This window comes from Triticum urartu, chromosome 2A, assembly GCF_056163025.1.
Source record: "Triticum urartu cultivar PI428250 chromosome 2A, HENAU_Tu73, whole genome shotgun sequence".
Lineage (NCBI taxonomy): Eukaryota > Viridiplantae > Streptophyta > Magnoliopsida > Poales > Poaceae > Triticum > Triticum urartu.
In genome coordinates, this window is record NC_141874.1 from 318,950,243 (window position 1) to 318,973,772 (window position 23,530).

The following is a 23,530-nucleotide window of genomic DNA, read 5'->3' on the forward strand; positions in this document are numbered from 1 at the left end:
CCAGTTTTCACTAAGTCTGAAAACTGATTATGTTTTTGCTATGTTCACGTGCTTGCAATTGTATTTTCTGATCCCTTTTGGCTCAAGGTCACTAAGGGACTTTTGTTAAGATCTTTGAGTAGCTCCATTCCATGCTTTACTTTTCCATGTTCAGGTCCTGTAGCATGTAGTTTTCATGCTCCAAAGAGGGCTACCTGATATGAAATTCCACACAAGTGTTAATTTCACTAAGTCTGAGATCTGTTTGTCATATGCATTTTTGTTATGCTTGTTTGAACCTGTTAATGGATGAATTGGCCGTAGCTCAGTGCTAGACTTTTGTTAAGCATCTTGTGTGCATCCCTGCCATGTATTTTGTTGTCATGTTTGGGTGCTGTAGCATGTTCATCTCATTGCATTAAATACCAACTTGCTGTAAATCGCAGACCGGTGTCATTTTTGAATCGCTTGCCATTTCCAAACCGTAACTCCGATTCCGGCGTTCTTTATATCGTTTTCAAGCGATTTCATCTCATCTTTCCAGTGGCACACTTGGTTTTCCATGTTGAGTCCAGGTTCATGCATTTCCTGTCATATCTTGCATTTTGCATCCCGCATCGCATCCCGCATAGCATATCGTCTTTGCACCCTGTTGTTTGAGTTTGCACGTGGTTGATTGTATCCTTGTTGCTTGTTTGTCTTGTTTGAGTAGAGCCAGGAGACGATTTCGCTAACGAGCAGCCCGTTGAGTTTGCTTTTGAGGATCCAGTCAACTCTGACAACTGTGCAGGCAAGATGATCATACCCTCGAAATCACTACTATCTTTGCTATGCTAGTTTGCTCGCTCTTTTGCTATGCCAATGCTACGATGCCTACCACTTGCTTGCAAGCCTCCCATTTTGCCATGTCAAACCTCTAACCCACCTTGTCCTAGCAAACCGTTGATTGGCTATGTTACCGCTTTGCTTAGCCCCTCTTATAGCGTTGCTAGTTGCAGGTGAAGATTGGAGGCCGTTCCTCGTTGAAACATCTTTTATTTACTTGTTGGGATACCATTATATTGCTATGTTATCTTAATGCATCTATATACTTGGTAAAGGGTGGAAGGCTCGGCCTCTCGCCTAGTGTTTTGTTCCACTCTTGCCACCCTAGTTTTCCATCATATCGGTGTTATGTTCCCGGATTTATGCGTTCCTTACGCAGTTGGGTTATAGTGGGAACCCCTTGATAGTTCGCCTTGATTAAAGCTTTTCCAGCAATGCCCAACCTTGGTTTTACCATTTGCCACCTAGCCTTTTCTTTCCCTTGGGTTCTGCAGACTCAAGGGTCATCATTATTTTAACCCCCCGGGCCAGTGCTCCTCTGAGTGTTGGTCCACCTGTCAGCTACCGGTGGCCACCAGGGGCAACTCTGGGCTGGCCTACCCGTACCTAGGACAATCTGAGTGTGCCCTGAGAAAGAGATATGTGCAGCTCCTATCGGGATTTGTTGGCACGTTCGGGTGGTCTTGTTGGTCTTGTTTTAACCTGTCGAAGTGTCTTGAATTACCGAGATACCGAGTCTGATCGGAACGTCTTGGTAGGAGGTCTATTCCTTCATTGACCGTGAGAGCTTGTCATGGGCTAAGTTGGGACTCCCCTGCAGGGATTTGAACTTTCGAAAGCCGTGCCCGCGGTTATGAGCACATGGGAATTTGTTAATGTCCGGTTGTAGATAACTTGAACATTAACTTAATTAAAATGAATCAACTGAGTGTGTTACCGTGATGGACTCTTCTCGGCGGAGTCTGGGAAGTGGACACGGTGTTGGAGTAATGTTTGCGCAGGTTGTTCTCTAGTTTCTCGCTCGCGCTTTGCCTCCTCTTCTCGCTCTCTTTTGCGAATAAGTTAGCCACCATATATGCTAGTCACTTGCTGCAGCTCCACCTATATTTATCTTGCCTTACCTATAAGCTTAAATAGTCTTGATCGCGAGGGTGCAAGATTGCTGAGTCCCTGTGGCTCACAGATTACTATTACACCAGATGCAGGGCCTGATGATTCCGCTCCAGGAGACGCGTACGAGCTCAAGTGGGAGTTCGATGAAGACTCTCAACGTTACTATGTTTCCTTTCCCGATGATCAGTAGTGGTGCCCAGTTGGGGGTGAACGGGACCGTTGTCGCATGTTGGGTTATCTTTTATTTTGGCGCCTTAGTCAGGCCATGAGTGTTTGGATGATGTAATGTTATTTATGTCCTTGATTGACGTGGCGAGTGTAAGCCAACTATGTTATCTCCCCTTTATTATTTATATTACATGGGATGTTGTGAAGATTGCCTAACTTGCGACATATGCCTTCAATGCGATTATGTCTCTAAGTCGTGCCTCGACACGTGGGAGCTATAGTCGCATCGAGGGTGTTACACCATCAAACCAACATCCGAACAGGATGATCGGGAGGACGGGCGGGTCAACCCTGACGAGCAAGCAGGGAACGAAGACTCGGAGGATAGCAACTATCTACCACTCTCCGAGGATGATGTGTGCCTTGGCAAAGAAAATTTTATTGTGCCAGAAGAACCCCTCGAACAAGAGCGCTTTCAGCATCGGCTAATAGCCATGGCAAGAAGCCTAAAAAAGAAGCAGCAGAAGCTCCAAGCAAACCAAGATCTGCTCAATGACATATGGACTAATGTCCGGGCAGCCGAAGAATACTACCTCGAGCGCCCAACAAAGAGTTACCCGAAGCGTAAACTGCTGCCCCGATTCGACGATGAGGCGTTGGAGCCCATACCACCCGCGCATAATGCGGCTGGCGGACCTGACCGACCACCACGTGGCCGGGACAGAACAGCAACTCAAACCGAACACCAGCCCACGCCTTCTTGGCCGTAAAAGCAGAGAAACAACATCTCGGGGATACACATATGACCTACGAAAGGACCTAGAAAATAGACCAGGTCAGACCAGATCAATCTATGGATCACGGGGGCGTGCCATGGCGCGAGAGGACGTTTATCAATCCTGGCGCAACAAGAACAACCATGCCCAATCAAAAACCCGCATACGGACTTCATCCGAACCGAGTCATGACATGGCCCAATATAGAGGTGCCGCACACCCCTATGCTTCACCGATGAGGTAACGGAGCACCAGTTCCCAGAAGGGTTTAAACCCGTGAACATTGAATCATACAACGACACAACAGACCCCGCAATATGGATTGAAGATTTTCTTCTCCACATTCACTTGGCTCACGGTGACGATCTACACGCCATCAAATACCTTCCCCTAAAAATTAAGGGGCCAGCTCGGCACTGGATTAATAGCCTCCTAGAAAACTCTATTGGAAGCTGGGAAGACCTGGAGGACGCCTTTAGAGGCAACTTCCAAGGCACCTACATCCGTCCTCCGGATGCCGATGACCTAAGTCATATTGTTCAGCAACCCGGATAGTCCACCCGAAAATTCTGGACTAGGTTCCTCACTAAAAAGAAACAGATTGTCGATTGCCCAGACGCCGAAGCCCTAGTGGCCTTTAAACATAGAATTCGCGACGAATGGCTCGCCAGACACCTCGGCCAAGAGAAGCCAAAATCCCTGGCAGCCCTCACGGCACTCATGACCCGTTTTTGTGCGGGCGAAGACAACTGGCTAGCCTGTATCAGTAATAATACAAGCGAGCTTGGCACTTCTGAAGCTAAGAATAACAACGGTAGGCCCTGACGCAACAAACACAAGCGCCGCAGCAATAATGACAATACCAATGACACGGCAGTCAACGCTGGATTTAGCGCCTCCAAGTCCGGTCAGTGGAAGAAGTCATTCAAAAGAAACAGAGAAGGCTCATCCAGCTTGGACCGAATACTCGATCGACCCTGCCAGATTCACGACACCTCCGATAAGCCTGCCAATCATATCAACCGAAGTTGTTGGGTCTTTAAACATGCCGGTAAGTTAAATACCGAACATAAGGAGAAAGGGTCGCCCAGTGAGGATGACGACGAGGAGCCTCATCAACCGAACACAGGGGACAAAAGAAATTTCCCCCCGAAGTCAAAATGGTAAATATGATATACGTCACTCATATCCCCATGAGGGAGCACAAGCATGCGCTAAGGGACGTCTATGCGATAGAGCCAGTCGCCCCTAAATTCAACCCATGGTCAGCCTGTCTGGTCACCTTTGACCGTAGAGACCATCCGACAGTATCCGTCACGGAGGTTCAGCCGCACTAGTCCTCGACCCAATCATCGATGGATTCCACCTTACGCGAGTTCTCATGGACGGCGGCAGCAGCCTTAACCTTCTCTATCAGGACACAGTCCGCAAGATGGGTATTGATCCGTCAAGGATCAAGCCCATCAAAACTACCTTTAAAGGAGTAATACCTGGTGTAGAGGCCCACTGCACGGGCTCAATCTCATTTGAAGTCGTCTTCGGTTCGCCGGACAATTGCCGAAGCGAAGACTTCATCTTCGACATCGTCCCGTTCCGTAGTGGCTGTGATGCACTGCTCGGATGAACTGCGTTCGCTCGCTTCAACATGGTCCCACACTATGCTTATCTCATGCTCAAGATGCCCAGACCACGTGGTGTTATAACGGTCAATGGAAACATGGAATCCTCCCTCCGTACTGAGGAGCACACCGCAGCCCTGGCAACGGAAGTACAGGGCGGCCTTATCAAGCCGATTACTACATCGGAGGTCAAGTCCCCGGACACTATCAAACGAGTCTGGACTACCCCACAGTATGACAGTCCAGCTCGTCAGGAGCTCGATTAGCAATTCGGCCTCAATCTCAGCCCCAACCGAATTGCTGTCCACGTGCCACGTGTACATAACTACGCACTAAAGATAACATGAGCAAAGACGGAGGCACAACAATGATAAAGTCCACAATACGGCTATACCATATCCGGACACCCATATTTTCCCCTTTTTCTTCCTTTTATCTTTTTCAGGTTCCTTAGAACCCACGTCACCTTTTCAATGGCACCTAGGCCCCTTTCGAGGCCTATCATGACAACACCGAGTGATGATTCTCTCGAAGGACAAAACACCAAGGAGACAAGCACCATAGAGGCACGACAGAGTATCTAAAAGGGTCTTTAAAGACCACCTCATCCGTTTGCAAGACCCGCTCGCAGCTTTCTCCTATGCTCGGCATGTAAAATAGCCTTGTTGCTTACTACACTTTTTGTACGAATATGTTTGGACGTATCAATCAGAGTACAATGGAAACAGATTCTAGACCAACCTATATGGCATTGGCTTATCTCTTAATCTGTTTTTCCCTGTTTTTCCCGATTGTCAAGTACACCTCGGACGACTCAAATCGCCAGGGGCTCTACTGAGCCACGTACATTTTTTCAATACTAAACAAATTCCGAACACTTTCACAATGCAATTCGGCGTCCCGAATATAGCATTATATGCATCGGCTCCAAATCATGTCTTTGGTCAATAGTTGGGGTGCCCGGCTCCTGTGGTTGCTACCTTACGTTCTGTTTGTTCGGCTAAGATAGTAAAGGGAGAACTACTGTGATTGTGTTTCTGGTTCATCCGGACAAACACCTCAGTAGAGAAAGCCAAAAACTGACTGTCATGATGCGGCGAGAGCTGGTCAAGTATTCGGCGACTAAGTATAAATATCTTGCGATTTTTTCCGCATTACGCGATAGGCCGGCCTTCACCCGACCAAGCAACTACAGTACCTAAGTTCGGATAATCGAACACTACTATGGGTTGCGCCTATTCTACCATTATAAAACTCATATGGCTAAGTGAGAGCGATAAAGCCATATAGTCTGATTGCCTGGTTCACCGCACTAACACCTCCTTGACGGACCAAATCGCTGGGTCAAGTGTGTTTTGGTGCTATTCCGAACACCCCCGTAGTATCTACGTGGGGGCTGAACCCGAGGACTGGCGAACTCTCAGCTTTTGTAAACGGCCACACAAGAGGAAATGTTTGAAAATAAAGCAAGCAATATATCATACATAAGCCTTGTTCCATAATACATGATTGGACAACATAGGTACATTCATTCAAAAATGATGTCCTTCGAACACTGGCCCTCTACAAAGCGGGATCCTTCCAGGACATCATCGAAATACCGCCTCGGCATACGGTGCTCTTTGCCTGTGGGTGGTCCGTCGGTTGCGAGCTTGACGGCATCCATCTTCGCTCACTGCACCTTGACACAGGTGAAGGCCATCTGTGCACCTTCGATGCAGACCGACAGCTTCACGGCATCAAGTGGGGGGCAGGCACTGAACAGCCACTTCACGAGCCCGAAGTAGCTGCTGGGTATGGGTTCGATAGGCCACAGGTGGATTATAAAATCCCTCATGGCCAATCCGGCCACCCTATGCAGTTCGGCCAACTACTTCAACTGATCGCTGAGGGGCACGGGATGCTCAGGCACAAGATACTGCGACGAGAATAGCTTTTCCGATGAGCTCCCCTCTTCGGCTCGGAAGAACTTCGCGGCGTCGGCAACACTCCGGGGTAGGTCCGCAAATGCTCCTAGAGAACTCCAAATCCAGGTCAGCAAGATGTATTTCTTCCTCACAAATTTGCTCTACATGTTAAAGGCCTTACCAGCTGATGAGGACATCAATACCATTGTTACATACTGGACCAATTACTAGAGCTCGCGCACGCCAAATGAATTATCAGGTACTTTCGTTTCTTGGTAAGGATTATAATGTTCATAAGAATATAATGCTGCCTAAATTAGATACATTTGTTTTGCTTACAAATGAAGGTCCTAGCTTGGAAAAGAAAGATGAACCTTGGAGCAAGTTCAAGCATGGAGATGATGGCATGCGCAAGGGGAACAAGAACGGAGTTACAAGTGATGATTCCAGGACTTTAACATGCAGAGTTTCGGACTCCTCCACCAAGGGCCACGAAATTCCCCCTCTCTCCTCCATATATACAGCCCTTAGGGCATCGTTTAGACTTTGGGTTTTGTTTAGATTAAAAGTTCGGCATAGCTGTAATTTCATGTAGTTTGTTTGTGTTCAACGACCGGACCAAGGCGTCACAGAACCCCACCTTGGTCAATAATGCTTTCATCTTATATTCGTAATATCCAGATTGCAATCTTAGTTTCTTGCTTGTTCTTCGTTTTCTCGCTGGAAGCAGACTCTCGTGGTCAGGTTGATCGTGCTCCCGCGTGGTCAATAACCCCTCGGAAGTTGGTTTAGCGATTGCTAAGGCGTGACGTCTTGCACGTTTGTAGTCGGATCGTCAAGGTCAACTCCCACAGAAAACGATAGCCACCATCTCATCGAAACATCGGGACACCTTCACCTGTATCAAGTGGTATCAGATTTCTAGGTTGCTCGGTGAGATTTTACAGTTTTTTGTAGTTTAGATCGAGTCTGTTCTTCATACCTATAGTCCACGAAAAATCCAAAAAGAAATTAGGGTTAATTCATCCTATCCGAACCAATCTGAGCCTTTGCATAATCTTTTCTGTATTTGCTGTGTTGAATTTGCGGTTGCATCGTCATGTCTGGTTGCTGGTCTTAGTGTTTAGTCCTTTAGAGTTTCGAGTTCTGTACACAAGTAGTAACGCCGCCGCATCATCATCATCACCGCTGCCATATACCACCATCGTCATCACCGCTGCCATATGCCACCATCGTCATCACCGCTTCCATATACCACAGATCCACCGCCATCCCAATAATCCGAGTCCACCTCCATCACCGATTCGCTACCAGTCCGAGTTCCACCGTCCTACATATATCCGCCACCAGTCCGAGTTTCCACAATATTCATCTCCGCCACCAGTCCGAGTCCTGTAATTATTGCTTTGTTTTTGATTTCCATATCACGCGATACTCTGAGTCGTGACAGAGTTTGTAACATCCCAAAATTCTAAATTTTGGAATGTTATAATAAATAGATAGGTTGATTGTTTGTTTGATTGTTGTGTGATTGATTGAGTGAAATTCGAAACTTTTTGAAAGTTAAATGAGAGGGAATAAAAGGACTTTCCCAAACATTCATATTTGCTTTCTGATCTCCATGAATTCAAATTCTTTTCAAATACAAAACCCTTGAGCGAAGATGATATGACTTCTTCCATTTAAATTAAATGAAAGGGTTTTTGAAAATAATTGAATTCATTTGGAAATATTTCAATTCATAAACTTCATGCAGCTCAATGATTTTCATGAGAGAAGATAAAATGACTTCTTCAAATTATATGAAATATGAGTTGGGAGTTTCAAAGAATTAAATTCAAAGTTCTTTTGAATTTATTTTCAATTTGAAGTTATTTGAGTTTTATTCAAATTATTTTTCTACAAAAATAAAATATATGGAAATTAGGGTAACACGATTCCCTACAACAGAAAATTGGAGAGAAATAAATTTGAAATCGTTTTGATATTTTTACAATGATTTTTATTGGATTTTATTAGACCAATAGCACTCTTTGAATTATCTAAATTTGTGTGGATTTTATTCGGCATTATAAAAATGTCCATGTTGTAGAAAATCTTTTTCTGAAAATTTTGATATATAATATGCCTATATAAAGTTTTTATTTTATTTTTGCTATTCGGTTTTCCTTCTATTTCTAGTTTAAAAAAACTGTACCTGCGGCCCATATTTACTTATCGCCTACATGCGCAATATAGTAGCTTCTGGCGTCCCATTGTTTTTTCTCTCTTAATGGGTCAGGCTCATCCAGCCTTTTCATTTTTTTCTTAGGCCGAATTTTGAAAAAAAAAACTGCACCGCAGCATGCGCGCGGCCGGCCGAAGGCCTTTAGGCCCATCCGTCTCTTTTCTTCTCTGGTTCGTATATTTTCGTCTACGTTTAGTCCCACATTGCCTAGCCTTTTACCCCTAAGCCTCTTTTCCACCAATAAATATAGACCCATAGAGCCTCCAAAAAATTATCCGATTCGGGTCAAATCAATATTTTGGTTTGACTAGATTCATTTAAGAAAAATATTTTTCTCCTCTCCGGCGCGACTTCTGGAAGTTGTCTCCTCTCTCCAAAGTTGTCTTTTCTCTGCCTTATAAAGGTATCTTTCTTTGTTTTTTTTCTTCTTATACTTTCGTAGTTTATTAATTTTTTAACTAATACAATAGAATAATTAGATTATCAATTAGCCTACGTATTTATACGTTAGACATTAACCGTAGCTATTTTTCTTTCGTAAAACAGCTTGGCACTGATTTCTCAAATAGCCATAACTTTTCACTTGTTTATTCAAATTAGATAAAACCAGCGCCTATAGCTTCGTCTTGTTTTCACCTATCCAGTGAACCTGTCACATCAACTTTTTGAAATTTTCAAATTTCGAATTTTGTTCAGATTCATATTCAAACTTCTTTTGATCATATCTTTTTATCCGTAACTCCGTTTGAGTTGATTCTTTTTACAAATTAAAGCTCTTGACCGAAACTTTCTGATAAGGCCAAATTCACATAATTTTGGTACTATTAGAAATTGTTTTATGTTGCAAGAGCTATTTGCTTGGTTTTGATGTTTTCCGAATCGACTTCTTTGATCTTTCTGGTCTTTTGAGTGATTGCTTATGTGTGGTTACTATTGCTTGATTACGATAGATTGACCGGAGTGTGACGAGAAGAGCTATCAAGATTTTTGAGTGCGAATCATCTTCATCAACATTGCAGGCAAGTTCAAACTTTGATCATACCCGGTTTTTATTGCATTAGATCAAACCTCCAATATTGCATGATTAGGATCTAATTAAATTGTGGGATGGGAAGTAGTTGAGGTAGTACCTATTACCTGTTACGTTTGGGAGTTACTATTACGTTATGCTTACATTGCCATGTTATGCTCGTAGATGTGGATTGGTTTTGAGAGTATTCATGACAGATGTGAGATTGTTAATTAATGGTTTACTTAAGGTGGCAACTTAAACACACATCTGGGTGGATTGAGGTACCTGGGTATTCCAGGATTGCCTGTCTAGGCACCTGGGTAGACCAGGATTGCCTGTTTTTTTATGGACCGCGACCCAGGCTCAAAGGGATCATGAGATTTTTCATACAAGAAACTTCCGTGTGCAGCCACGAGCTATTATGGGCTCTAGCATAGTTGATTAAGTCGTGGGAACTCTTACAGGGTAGACTAGCAGATGTAGGGGGAAGTAGGTGTAACGGTCTATCCATCGTAAGGTGCTAGCGCTTCTGAAAGACTATGTCTCGGTCATCCGTCTTCTCAAACACCATGTAGTGCGAGAAACTGAACGGAGGCGGTCGAGTCTTGTGGGGAAAAGTGCGCAAACCTCTGCAGAGTGTATAAACTAATCATGATTAGCCGTGTCCCCAGTTATGGACATCTTGAGTATCTAGTACCTGGATTATCATGTGAATCTCATCACGTTACTTTAAATGAATATTGTTAGGTTTTAATGATGTTACTTAATTAGGATTGAGAATGCTGTCAACCATTCTCAATGTTCAACAACCACCATGATAGTTAAATAAAATTTATTCCTTTGAAGTAGGGAAAAATTGGCTTTTCGCAAAAACCTTATAACCCTAGAGCCTTTCCACCGGCCAAATATGCATGTAGTGATAGCGTTTATTCATCATTATCCTCTGGTTGGAATTTGCCAGTACATTCAATGTACTGACCCTTTGTGGCTGCAACGTCTCATGTTGCAGGATTTCTTACGACGAGTAAGTGATACGTTAGGGTTACGATTTCTACAGTCAACTTTGCTGTTGGTGTTGATGGGAATCCACAATCTTGTTACTTCCGCTATTTGGATTGAGGTAATAGTATTTACGTTACTTATACATGTGATTTACCTCTGTTATAAATCCTCGAGTACTATGTGTGTCAGCATACCGATCCAGGGATGACACTTAAGCACAGAGACTTGATCCATTCGGGTCGGGTCGCTACAAGATGGTATCAGAGCACATGTTGGCTGTAGGACGTGACCCTAGAAACTGGCAAGCCCATAGCAAAGATTTTTCTCTACAACTTTCCCTTTCAAAAAGACCTTTTACCTCTCTTCTCTTCTGAGCTTATTAAAATATTCCCTTTTAGTGAGACCGTACCCCCTTTTTCCTTTTGACCATTCGAAGATTCGACGAATGAGACCACCCCAAGAAGTACAAGATATCGGACAACCACGACCACTATGGAATGAAGAGGATTTTACCATACATTATGATAATGGAAACTACAACTGTTGAAGACTCTGAAGACTAGGAGAATTTGAAGACTCTAAAGAATTTCCCGATTTGTATGACTAGGAAGGCTATCCTTATGGAACTTGGTAGACTATGGAAACTTTCAATACCCGAGATCAAGGTGTGTTGGAGAAAGACTGAAACAAGGAGCATGAGAACTCGACGTTTTGTCAAAGAAAACCCTAAGGCAAGAGATATCAACTATGGAATGATAGCTCATGGGAATGACAAGAGCAGGAACACGGTTATCCATGATGTCATCGCCACTGATACTATGGTCACCGAGCTGAGCTAAGCATGCATTTCTTTGGAAGGATTGGATGGTAGAAGGCTGATGGAGCATCTATCAGCAAAGGATGCAGTTTTAACCTTAGCTGGTGTATCACTAGGATCTGGAGAATTACATCAGGGATTTTAAGACGGGCCCGCAGGAAGCCGTATTTTGACAAGGAAGCATTTTGTGAAGAACTTAGGTCCAAGAAGCTGAAGTAGCCAAGATGGAGGAGCAAACCTCGAGATACCAGAGATTCGTCAGGAACTGAAGGACAGTAGGACCATAGTTCATGCGAAGGATGTTGAGACCAGAGGTTTGGAACGCAACTCCAGAATATTAAAGGACGTCACGAGAGACTTCGCATCAACAGAGTTGATCTGGCAAAAGAACTTGAGAAAGACAAGCATGATCGGAAGAAGCCATTGGAGGCATGAACAAGGCTTGAAGAGTTTGGAGACGTTGAAGATTTATTGACCTTTAGAAGACCAAACCCCAGTTATATCCCTACGTTAGATGCGACGATTGTGAGCTGTCATTTGTTTGATGTTTTTTCGACAGCCACAATAAAAATCTGTCTTTTCAAAACTGTTGCTTGCATTGTGTGAATTCCTCTCTATCTCTCTTATCTCACCCCAAACCCATGGACCCTATAGAGGATGAATGAAGATGAGCTTATATTTTCTGGACCGATGAGTCAATTGGAGACGGACCAATGGATTCCGAACATGGAGGATCACATGAAGAATAAACCTATAGTCGGAAAGGATATGACCCAGCATGCTCTTCAGTGCTTTGAAAGAGGTGCTACTAGTTGGTGGAGGATGTACCAAACCATCAATGGATGGCAAGGAGTAACCACTTGGAAAGAATTTAAGTTGACTATGCCAAAGCCTCGGCTTGTGTCCCAGAAGTTGAAGCCTTATGGAAAGGATATGAAGAAACATTGTGCATGCAAGATTTGTGGAGGAATAGGACACACTCATAAAGAACACAAGGATGAATGCCCTAGTTGTCAAGGAAGTCACCCAGTTGAAGAATGCCCAACTAGGCAGATTACTTGTTTCTTGTGTGAAGGGACTACCCACTACCCTACTCAGTGTCACATTTACCCCATGGTACAACGAACCATCCAGCAGAAGAAAGAAGTAATGAAAGGAGCCCTTATGGAAATTTTAGAAGAACCCGTGACAAAGGAAGATATGGAGGACACACCTAAAGAAGACCCGAGTAAACCCTGCACTAAGTCTTGCTATTCATGTGGAGAAGAAGGACACATCTCCCAAAATTGTTTGAATGGGGATCTAGTAGAATTTCCGACAGAGGAAGTAGAGTATGACCCACAGGAAATAGAAGCCCTGATTGGAATGGAAAAGTCCAGGAACAAAAACCAATTGGAGCCCAAGAGGGACCTGAGTCATATCACCTGTTACAGGTGCAAGGAGTCAGGGCACTACCTCAACATTTTCCCAAAAAGGAAACCTCGATATTGCCAGAAGTAATATGTTTTAGTTGTAATGGAGCAGGGCATTTTGCCAGAGAATTCCCCAAGGAGAAGGAGACTTGTGCTAAATAGTTGAGTTTGCAACAAAAGAAATGGGGTACTAGAAGTGAGAACATTTTCTTTTATATTGAGGTGTTGAGTTGAGACATGTAATGGAAAAGCGAGAGATTGTAATCACTTCAGAATGAATAAAGTTAGCATCGTTGGTACTGATATGGATTTTATGAGTTGTTACTCTATGAAGAAGGATTTTGACCATTTCTGAGGATATGAGAAATATGGTCTATGGAAGATTTGTGCATTTTAAGGGTGGTAGTACCCTGTAAGAACCCTTGACCCCTGGAAAAGATAAGGATACCCCACTAAGTGGATTCCGGATAAAATGAATACGAGTTTTGTCTCGATATGTGTGATACCCCAGGAGTGTGTGGGATGAAGTTGGAGACGTCAGTTGTTTGGAACAAATGTGATCAAGGAGTCAGAAGAGAATGTTAAGTTGATTCGAGATAGACTGAAGGTAGCTCAGTCCAAGCAGAAGAGTTATGCGGACTCAAAACCGCAAGGAGGTAGTCTATGAAATTGGAGACATAGCATGTCTTCATGTGTTCCCTCTGCGAGGAGTTAAACGAATTGGAGTTAAGGGAAAGTTAGCCCCGAGATTTGTAGGACCATACGGAGTTTTGGAGCGTATGGGAGAAGTGGCCAACAAGTTGGTGTCACCCGAAGGACTGTCAGGAGTTCATGATGTGTTTCATGTTTCCCAGTTGAAGAAGTGCCATGAAGAGATAGCCAATATTCCCCTGTAAGGACGCTTGACCCTGCAAAGGATAATGATGTTCCATGAAGTGGAGTATGGACTCCATAAGTATAAGTTTATATCTCGGTATGTGGGATAGCCCACGAGGATGAAGAGATGAATTACTGTTGGATATAAAGGAGGTATGATGTAGGTATTATGGAATGATTATAACTCCATGATGAGTTTGAGTAATCACGTCTTAGCCTTGTACAAATAGAAGGAAGGGAGACAATACAATTAGATGGATTTTAATTATGCTAGGAAGCTGGAAGTTGGATGTTGGAATAACGATAAGTTTCCCGATGATAAGTTAAGGACTACAAGTGATGAGATAGGCCATAACCCACAGGCCCCAGGACCTGCCAAGAAGCAAGCACATTCTTGTTGAAGGAAAAACCCTGGAGGAAGATACGACGTTTATCGGCAGACAATTTTATAGGAGTAACGCAAAACCTGAGAGTTATGAAGGAACGATAGATGTTTGTTTGGCTTGTAGAATCAATGGATTATTCCGAACGCAGTTCATGGACAAGAGAAATTCTGCAATGCTTGTGAGGATGGCCGAGCGTTAGAATGTGAGATTCACTAAACCGTATACAAGGTAATGATTTGGGTGTGGGATGGATTAATCACCATACCGACTTACTCTTATTATTCGCCTTGCTATATGGGCTGGTAAATCTGAGTGACTTACCTATAATAGAGAGACGGTGATCAAAACCTTGTTTAAGCCTTAGAATGGTATAGGTATTTTTTCCTTGTAAAAGCCAGTTTTTGCCAACCGTAGGTTATACGGTGAGGATCAACCCAGACCCATTTCCTGCAGGAGAAACCATAAATGGTTGACCACCATGAGATATCGATAGTTCTTTAGTATTGGCACCAGACCTGTCAGCTAAGAAGACCCAGTCACAGAAGAACCTTACCTAGATGAAAGACACAAGAATTGAGGAAAAGGTTATGCCACTATCGAAAGAGCCCAGATAAGGAATTATCCCGAAGATCTGAGAAGACCGACACTGTTAACAATATGGATGAAGTATATGAGTTTTGATGGAACCGTAACCATGCTTCTAAGGGTGGTAGCACCCCAAACCCCCTCCTGCGACAATCAATGGATTTTGAGGAGACCCCAAACCTAACCTATTTCTTTCCAGCCTCTCTGAATCTCGAGGACAAGATTCATTTTAAGGGTGGTAGGTTTGTAACAACCCGAAATTCTAAATTTTGGAATGTTATAATAAATAGATAGGTTGATTGTTTGTTTGACTGTTGTGTGATTGATTAAGTGAAATTCGAAACTTTTTGAAAGTTAACTGAGAGGGAATAAAAGGACTTTCCCAAACATTCATATTTGCTTGCTGATCTCCATGAATTCAAATTCTTTTCAAATACAAAACCCTCGAGCAAAGATGATATGAGTTCTTCCATTTAAATTAAATGAAAGGGTATTTGAAAATAATTGAATTTCATTTGGAAATATTTCAATTCATAAACTTCATGCAGCTCAATGATTTTCATGAGAGAAGATAAAATGACTTCTTCAAATTATATGAAATATGAGTTGGGAGTTTCAAAGAATTAAATTCAAAGTTCTTTTGAATTTATTTTCAATTTGGAGTTATTTGAGTTTTATTCAAATTATTTTTCTCCCAAAATAAAATATATGGAAATTAGGGTAAAATGATTCCCTACAACAGAAAATTGGAGAGAAATAAATTTGAAATCGTTTTGATATTTTTAAAATGATTTCTATTGGATTTTATTAGACCAATAGCACTCTTTGAATTATCTAAATTTGTGTGGACTTTATTCGGCATTATAAAAATGTCCATGTTGTAGAAAATCTTTTTCTGAAAATTTTGATATATAATATGCCTATATAAATTTTTTATTTTATTTTTGCTATTCGGTTTTCCTTCTATTTCTATTTAAAAAAACTGTACGTGCGACCCATATTTACTTATCGCCTACATGCGCAATATAGTAGCTTCTGGCGCCCCATTGTTTTTTTCTCTCTTAATGGGCCAGGCTCAGCCAGCCTTTTCATTTTTTTTTCTTAGGCCGAATTTTGTAAAAAAAAATAAACTGCACCGCAGCGTGCGCGCGGCCGGCCGAAGGCCTTTAGGGCCATCTGCCTCTTTTCTTCTCTGTTTCGTATATTTTCGTCTACGTTTAGTCCCACATTGTTTAGCCTTTGACCCCTAAGCCTCTTTTCCACCAATAAATATAGACCCATAGAGCCTCCAAAAAAAATCTTCCGATTCGGGTCAAATCAATATTTTGGTTTGACTAGATTCATTTAAAAAAATATTTTTCTCCTCTCCGGCGCGACTTCTGGAAGTTGTCTCCTCTCTCCAAAGTTGTCTTTTCTCTGCCTTATAAAGATATCTTTCTTTGTTTTTTTTCTTCTTATACTTTCGTAGTTTATTATTTTTTTAACTAATACGATAGAATAATTAGATTATCAATTAGTCTATGTATTTATACGTTAGACCTTAACCGTAGCTATTTTTCTTTCGTAAAACAGCTTGGCCCTCATTTTTCAAATAGCCATAACTCTTCACTTGTTTATCCAAATTAGATGAAACCAGCGCCTATAGCTTCGTCTTGTTTTCACCTATCCAGTGAACCTGTCACATCAACTTTTTGAAATTTTCAAATTTCGAATTTTGTTCAGATTCATATTCAAACTTCTTTTGATCATGTCTTTTTATCCGTAACTCCGTTTGAGTTGATTCTTTTTGCAAATTAAAGCTCTTGACCTAAACTTTCTAATAAGGCCAAATTCACATAATTTTGGTACTGTTAGAAATTGTTTTATGTTGCAAGAGATATTTTCTTGGTTTTGATGTTTTCCGAATCGACTTCTTCGATCTTTCTGGTCTTTTGAGTGATTGCTTATGTGTGATTACTATTGCTTGATTATGATAGATTGACCGGATTGTGACGAGTAGAGCTATCAAGATTTTTGAGTGCGAATCATCTTCATCAACATTGCAGGCAAGTTCACACTTTGATCATACCTCTTTCATACCCAGTTTTTATTGCAATAGATCAAACCTCCAACATTGCATGATTAGGATCTAATTAAATTGTGGGATGGGAAGTAGTTGCGGTAGTACCTATTACCTCTTTATTATCAAACCCTTGGGAGTTACTATTATGTTATGCTTACATTGCCATGCTATACTCGTAGACGTGGATTGGGTTTTGAGAGTATTCATGACAGATGTGAGATTATTAATTAATGGTTTACTTAAGGTGGCAACTTAAACACACATCTGGGTGGATTGAGGTACCTCGGTATTCCAGGATTGCCTGTCTAGGCACCTGGGTAGACCAGGATTGCCTGTTTTTTTTATGGACCGCCACCCAGGCTCAAAGGGATCATGAGATTTTTTAGACTAGAAACTTCCATGTGCAGCCACAAGCTATTATGGGCTCTAGCATAGTTGATTAAGTCGTGCAAACTCTTACAGGGTAGACTAGAAGATATAGGGGGAAGTAGGTATAACGGTCTATCCATCGTAAGGTGCTAGCGCTTCTGAAAGACTATGTCTCGGTCATCCGTCTTCTCAAACACCATGTAGTGCGAGAAACCAAACGGAGGCAATCGAGTCTTGTGGGGAAAAGTGCGCAAACCTCTGCAGAGTGTATAAACTAATCATGATTAGCCGTGTCCCCGGTTATGAACATCTTGAGTAACTAGTACCTGGATTATCATGTGAATCTCATCACGTTACTTTAAATGAATATTGTTGGGTTTTAGTGATGTTACTTAATTGGGATTGAGAATGCTGTCAACCATTCTCAATGTTCAACAACCACCATGATAGTTAAATAAAATTTATTCCTTTGAAGTAGGGAAAAATTGGCTTTTCGCAAAAACCTTATAACCCTAGAGCCTTTCCACCAGCCAAATATGCATGTAATGATAGCCTTTATTCATCATTATCCTCTGGTGTGAATTTGCCAGTACATTTAATGTACTGACCCTTTGTGGCTGCAACGTCTCATGTTGCAGGATTTCTTACGACGAGTAAGTGATACGTTAGGGTTACGATTTCTACACTCAACTTTGCTGTTGGTGTTGATGGGAATCCATAACCTTGTTACTTCCGCTATTTGGATTGAGGTAATAGTATTTACGTTACTTATACATGTAATTTACCTCTGTTATAAATCCTCGAGTACTGTGTGTGTCAGCATACCGATCCAGGGATGACACATAAGCACAGAGACTTGATCCATTCGGGTCGGGTCGTTACAGAGTTGGACTCCCCAACTTTTGAGCCATCCACAGAAGAAAAATAGTTCCAAACTCAAAAAAACTAAGTCTGGAAAATTCTGGCTAGGCAGTTTTTAGACCATTTGTAGACTTTTTCGAAAAAAATTGTTGCGGAGCAAAAAAAAAGTGCAAAAAATTGAAAAAAAAAGAAAAAAAAAATTCAAAGCGTGCTCCTCCCTTGTTTACGTGCAGCGCCGTGATTTTGTAAGTGTTCTAGGCTTGCGTCTCTAGCACGGTCTATCCTAGGACCAACACAGTACCGTCGTTGAGCATTTATTCAACTTTGCATCTCTGAATTGATTATTGCTGACCCTTTTTGCTACCATATTATAAGCCTTACCAGCTCCACATACATCTACGTCGTGCGTTTGACTCTCCCTGATAATCACTCTATCCATGCTTTGAGAGTTTTGACTATGACGGTTGCCGATCACCGCCTGCTGCTGGGTAAGAACTGGTAAGAATTTGAGATTTGCTTGACGGATTTGTGACATCCACCACCACCTCTTGTTAGCAGTCTGTAGGATCATATTCTTGTGTGTTTCTATTGCTGCTAACCATGGCAGGATCACAAGCCGACGAGACTGACTGGGAGAACATGATGAATAAGGAGTTGCATGATAAATTTCAGCAAATGATGAGTGGACAGGTGCAAGATGTGCTAAACAGATTTGAAGAGGCCATGGAGAAGATAGATGGCATGGAGAAGATTTTCGAAACAAAGCTCGATAACAAGTTTAATGAATTGCTCGCACGTCTTCCACCACCACCACCGGCTGCCCCAAAGGCACCTCTACAACAACAACAACAACAACAACAACAACAACGTCGCTTTCCAAATCTACTGGGACGAGCACAGCGCGTTCCCATTGACCCTGGGCAAAATTCTAGTGCCTCTATTGATGCTTCTGCCGCTCCTGCTGCTACTGTAGAGGTGGAGGACCATTACGAGGATGAGGTTGACCAAAATCAGAACTATGTGCAACCACCAGCACCACCACCACCAGGTCGTCCGCATGCATATCATCACAACGGTAGGGCTGCACCACCACCTGAGGTACATGACTATCTTCCTAAACTAAAATTGAATATTTCACCATTTGAGGGGATATATATCTTACTTGGGAGTTAGAAACTGAACAACAATTTACATGTTAAAATATCCTGAGGAGAGACGTGTTCCTGGTGCTGTTTATGCTTTCACTAGCTTTGCATGTGTTTGGTGGTCTGAACATTGTAGATTATATCCTATTCCAGCTACTTGGGCTTCTTTGAAAACTGCTATGCGTACTCATTGGGTTGCACCATATTATCAACGTGAATTACTTCAAAAATTGCAGATTTTAAGACAAGGAAAAAATTCTGTAGAAGAGTATTATTAGGAATTACAAACTGGCATGATTAGATGTGGTATTGTTGAGGAGAATGAAGCTATGCTTGCACGTTTTATGGGTGGATTAAATAGAGAGATTCAGACTATTCTAAAGTATAAGGAGTATACTAATATCACTCGTTTATTCCATCTTGCTTGTAGAGCTGAACGTGAAGTGCAGGATCGACAGGCATTGGCGCGAACTAACTTTTCTGCAGGTCGATCTTCATCATGGACACCACCTGCATCCTCTACTTCCACTCCAGCAGCACCTCCATCAGGTGCCACCTCCAGCCGTGATACAAGAAAGCAGGCACAACCACCACTAACTGCAAGAGCATACCTGCCGGGCCTGCGCAGAGCTCTTCTTCTTCCATGGCATCAACAGGGTACACAAGTGATATTATTTGTCGTCGTTGTAAGGGAAGAGGACATTTTGTGAGAGAATGCCAATCTTAGCGTGTGATGATTGCTATTGAGGATGGTGGGTATGAGTCCGCTAGTGACTATGATGAGGAGACTTTGTCTCTTATTACACATGAAGAATATGGTGGAGAGGATTCTGATCATGAGACGCAATACATGGCTGCTGAAGATGCTGATAGGTATGAATGTTTAGTTGCTCAACGTGTTTTGAGTGTGGAGGTTACACAAGCTGAGAAAAATCAGAGGCGTAATTTGTTCCATACAAAGGGAGTTGTGAAGGAACGTTCTGTTCGCGTCATCATAGATGGAGGGAGCTGCAATAACTTGGCTAGCATGGAGATGGTGGACAAGCTAACCACAATACCACATCCTCATCCTTACTACATCCAATGGTTCAACAACAGCGGCAAGGTTAAGATAACACATACTGTTCGTGTGCATTTTAGTATCTCTACATATGCTGATTATGTTGATTGTGATGTGGTACCTATGCAAGCATGTTCCTTATTACTTGGTAGACCATGGCAATTTGATATAAAATTTGTACACCATGGTAGAAACAATCAGTATACTCTTGTTCATAAGGATAAAAATATTACTTTGCTTCCTATGACTCCTGAATCCATTTTGAAAGATGATATTAATAGAGCTAATAAAGCAAAACAGAAGAAAAATAAGAGTGAAAATCAGATTGTGGCAAAAGAATTTGAGCAACAAATGAAACCTAATAATAAACCATCTAGTGTTACTTCTGAAATTAAATTGAAAAGTGCATGTTTACTTGCCACAAAATCTACTATTGATGAGCTAGATTTCAGCAAATTTGTTTGCTATGCTTTTGTGTGCAAAGAGGCATTATTTTCATTCGAGGATGTGCCTTCCTCTTTGCCTCCTGCCGTCACTAACATTTTGTAGGAGTTCGCTGACGTCTTTCCACAAGACGTGCCACCGGGATTACCACCTATTCGAGGGATTGAGCATCAAATTGACTTAATTCCCGGTGCATCATTACCCAACCGTGCACCATACCGTACCAATCCAGAGGAGACGAAGGAGATTATGCGTCAAGTACAAGAACTGCTCGACAAAGGTTATATACGCAAATCCCTTAGTCCTTGTGCTGTTCATATCATTTTAGTGCCCAAAAAGGATGGTACGTCACGTATGTGCGTTGATTGTAGAGGCATTAATAATATTACTTTTCGTTATCCTCATCCTATTCCTAGGCTAGATGATATGCTTGATGAATTGAGTGTCTCTACAATATTCTCCAAAGTTGATTTGCGTAGTGGATACCATCAAATACGTATGAAAGTGGGAGATGAATGGAAAACAACATTTAAAACTAAGTTTGGATTATATGAGTGGTTAGTCATGCCTTTTTGGTTAACTAATGCACCTAGTACTTTGGACGATTTGTGGTAGTTTACTTTGATGACATATTGGTTTATAGCAAATCTTTGGAGGAACATTTGGAACATTTATGTGCTATTTTTATTGCTCTACGTGATGCACGTTTGTTTGGTAACCTTTGAAAGTGCACCCTTTGCACCGACCGAGTATCTTTTCTTGGCAATGTTGTTACTCCGCAGGGAATTGAAGTTGATAAAGCTAAGATTGAAGCTATTGAGAGTTGGCCGCAGCCCAAAACGGTCACACAAGTGAGGTGTTTCCTTGGCCTCGCTGGATTCTATAGGCGTTTTGTGAGAGTTTTCAGCACCATTGCTGCACCTCTCAACGAGCTTACAAAGAAGGATGTGCCTTTTGTTTGGGGTACCGCACAGGAAGAACCTTCGCGGCATTGAAAGATAAGTTGACACATGCTCCTTTACTCCAACTTCCTGATTTTAATAAGACTTTTGAGCTTGAATGTGATGCTAGTGGAATTGGATTAGGAGGTGTGTTATTACAAGATGGCAAACCTGTTGCATACTTTTCTGGAAAATTGAGTGGGCCTAGTCTAAACTATTCTACTTACGATAAATAATTATATGCTCTTGTTCGGACCATAGAAACATGGCAACATTATTTATGGCCCAAGGAATTTGTTATACATTCTGATCATGAATCTTTGAAACACATTAAAAGTCAAGCAAAACTGAATCATAGACATGCTAAATGGGTTGAATTCATTGAGACTTTCCCTTATGTCATTAAACACAAGAAGGGTAAACAAAATGTTATTGCTGATGCATTGTCTCGTCGTTATACTATGCTTTCATAACTTGACTTTAAAATATTTGGTTTGGAGACCATCAAAGATCAATATGTGCATGATGCTGAATTTAAAGATGTATTGCAGAATTGTAAGGAAGGGAGAACTTGGAACAAGTTCGTTCTTAACGATGGATTTGTGTTTCGTGCTAACAAGTATGCATTCCAGCTAGCTCCGTTCGTCTTTTGTTGTTGCAGGAGGCGCATGGAGGAGGATTAATGGGACACTTTGGCATCAAGAAGACGGAGGATATAATTGCTACACATTTCATTTGGCCAAAGATGAGACGGGATGTTGAGCGTTTTGTTGCTCGCTGCACTACATGTCAAAAAGCTAAGTCACGACTCAATCCTCATGGTTTATATATGCCTTTGCCTGTACCTAGTGTTCCTTGGGAGGATATATCTATGGACTTTTTTTAGGTTTACCTCGAACAAAGAAGGGGAGGGATAGCATATTTGTTGCCATGGATAGGTTCTCGAAAATGGCACACTTTATACCATGTCATAAAAGTGATGATGCTGTTAATGTTGTTGATTTGTTCTTTCGTGAAATTATTCGCTTGCATGGTGTGCCAAATACTATTGTTTCAGATTGTGATACGAAATTTCTTAGCCACTTTTGGAGATTTTTATGGGCTAAGTTGGGGACTAAACTTCTTTTTAGTACTACTTGTCACCCCCAAACTGATGGACAAACTGAATTAGTCAATAGAACATTGTCTACTATGCTTAGGGCTGTTTTGAAGAATAATAAGAAAATGTGGGAAGAATGCTTGGCTCATATTGAATTTGCTTATAATCGTTCATTGCATTCTACTACTAAGATGTGGCCTTTTGAAATTGTGTATGGTTTCCTACCTCGTGCACCTATTGATTTGTTGCCTCTTCCATCTTCGGAGAAGGTTAATTTTGATGCTAAAGAACGTGCTGAATTTATTTTAAAAATGCATGAGTTAACTAAGGAAAACATTGAGCATATGAATGCTAAATATAAATTTGCTGGAGATAAGGGTAGAAAACATGTTGTGTTTGCACCTGGAGATCTTGTTTGGTTACATTTGCGTAAGGATAGATTTCCTAATTTGCGCAAATCAAAGCTAATGCCACGTGCTGATGGTCCTTTTAAGGTGTTAGAGAAAATAAATGATAATGGATATAAACTTGAGCTGCCTGCAGATTTTGGGGTTAGTCCCACTTTTAACATTGTAGATTTGAAGCCTTATTTGGGTGAGGAAGATGAGCTTTCGTTGAGGACGACTTTATTTCAAGAAGGGGAGGATGATGAGGACATCAATACCATTGTTACACCCACAGCCCCTGCTGTTATACATACTGGACCAATTACTAGAGCTCGCGCACGCCAATTGAATTATCAGGTACTTTCGTTTCTTGGTAACGATTCTAATGTTCATAAGAATATGATGCTGCCTAAATTGGATACATTTGTTTCATTTACAAATGATGGGCCTAGCTTGGAC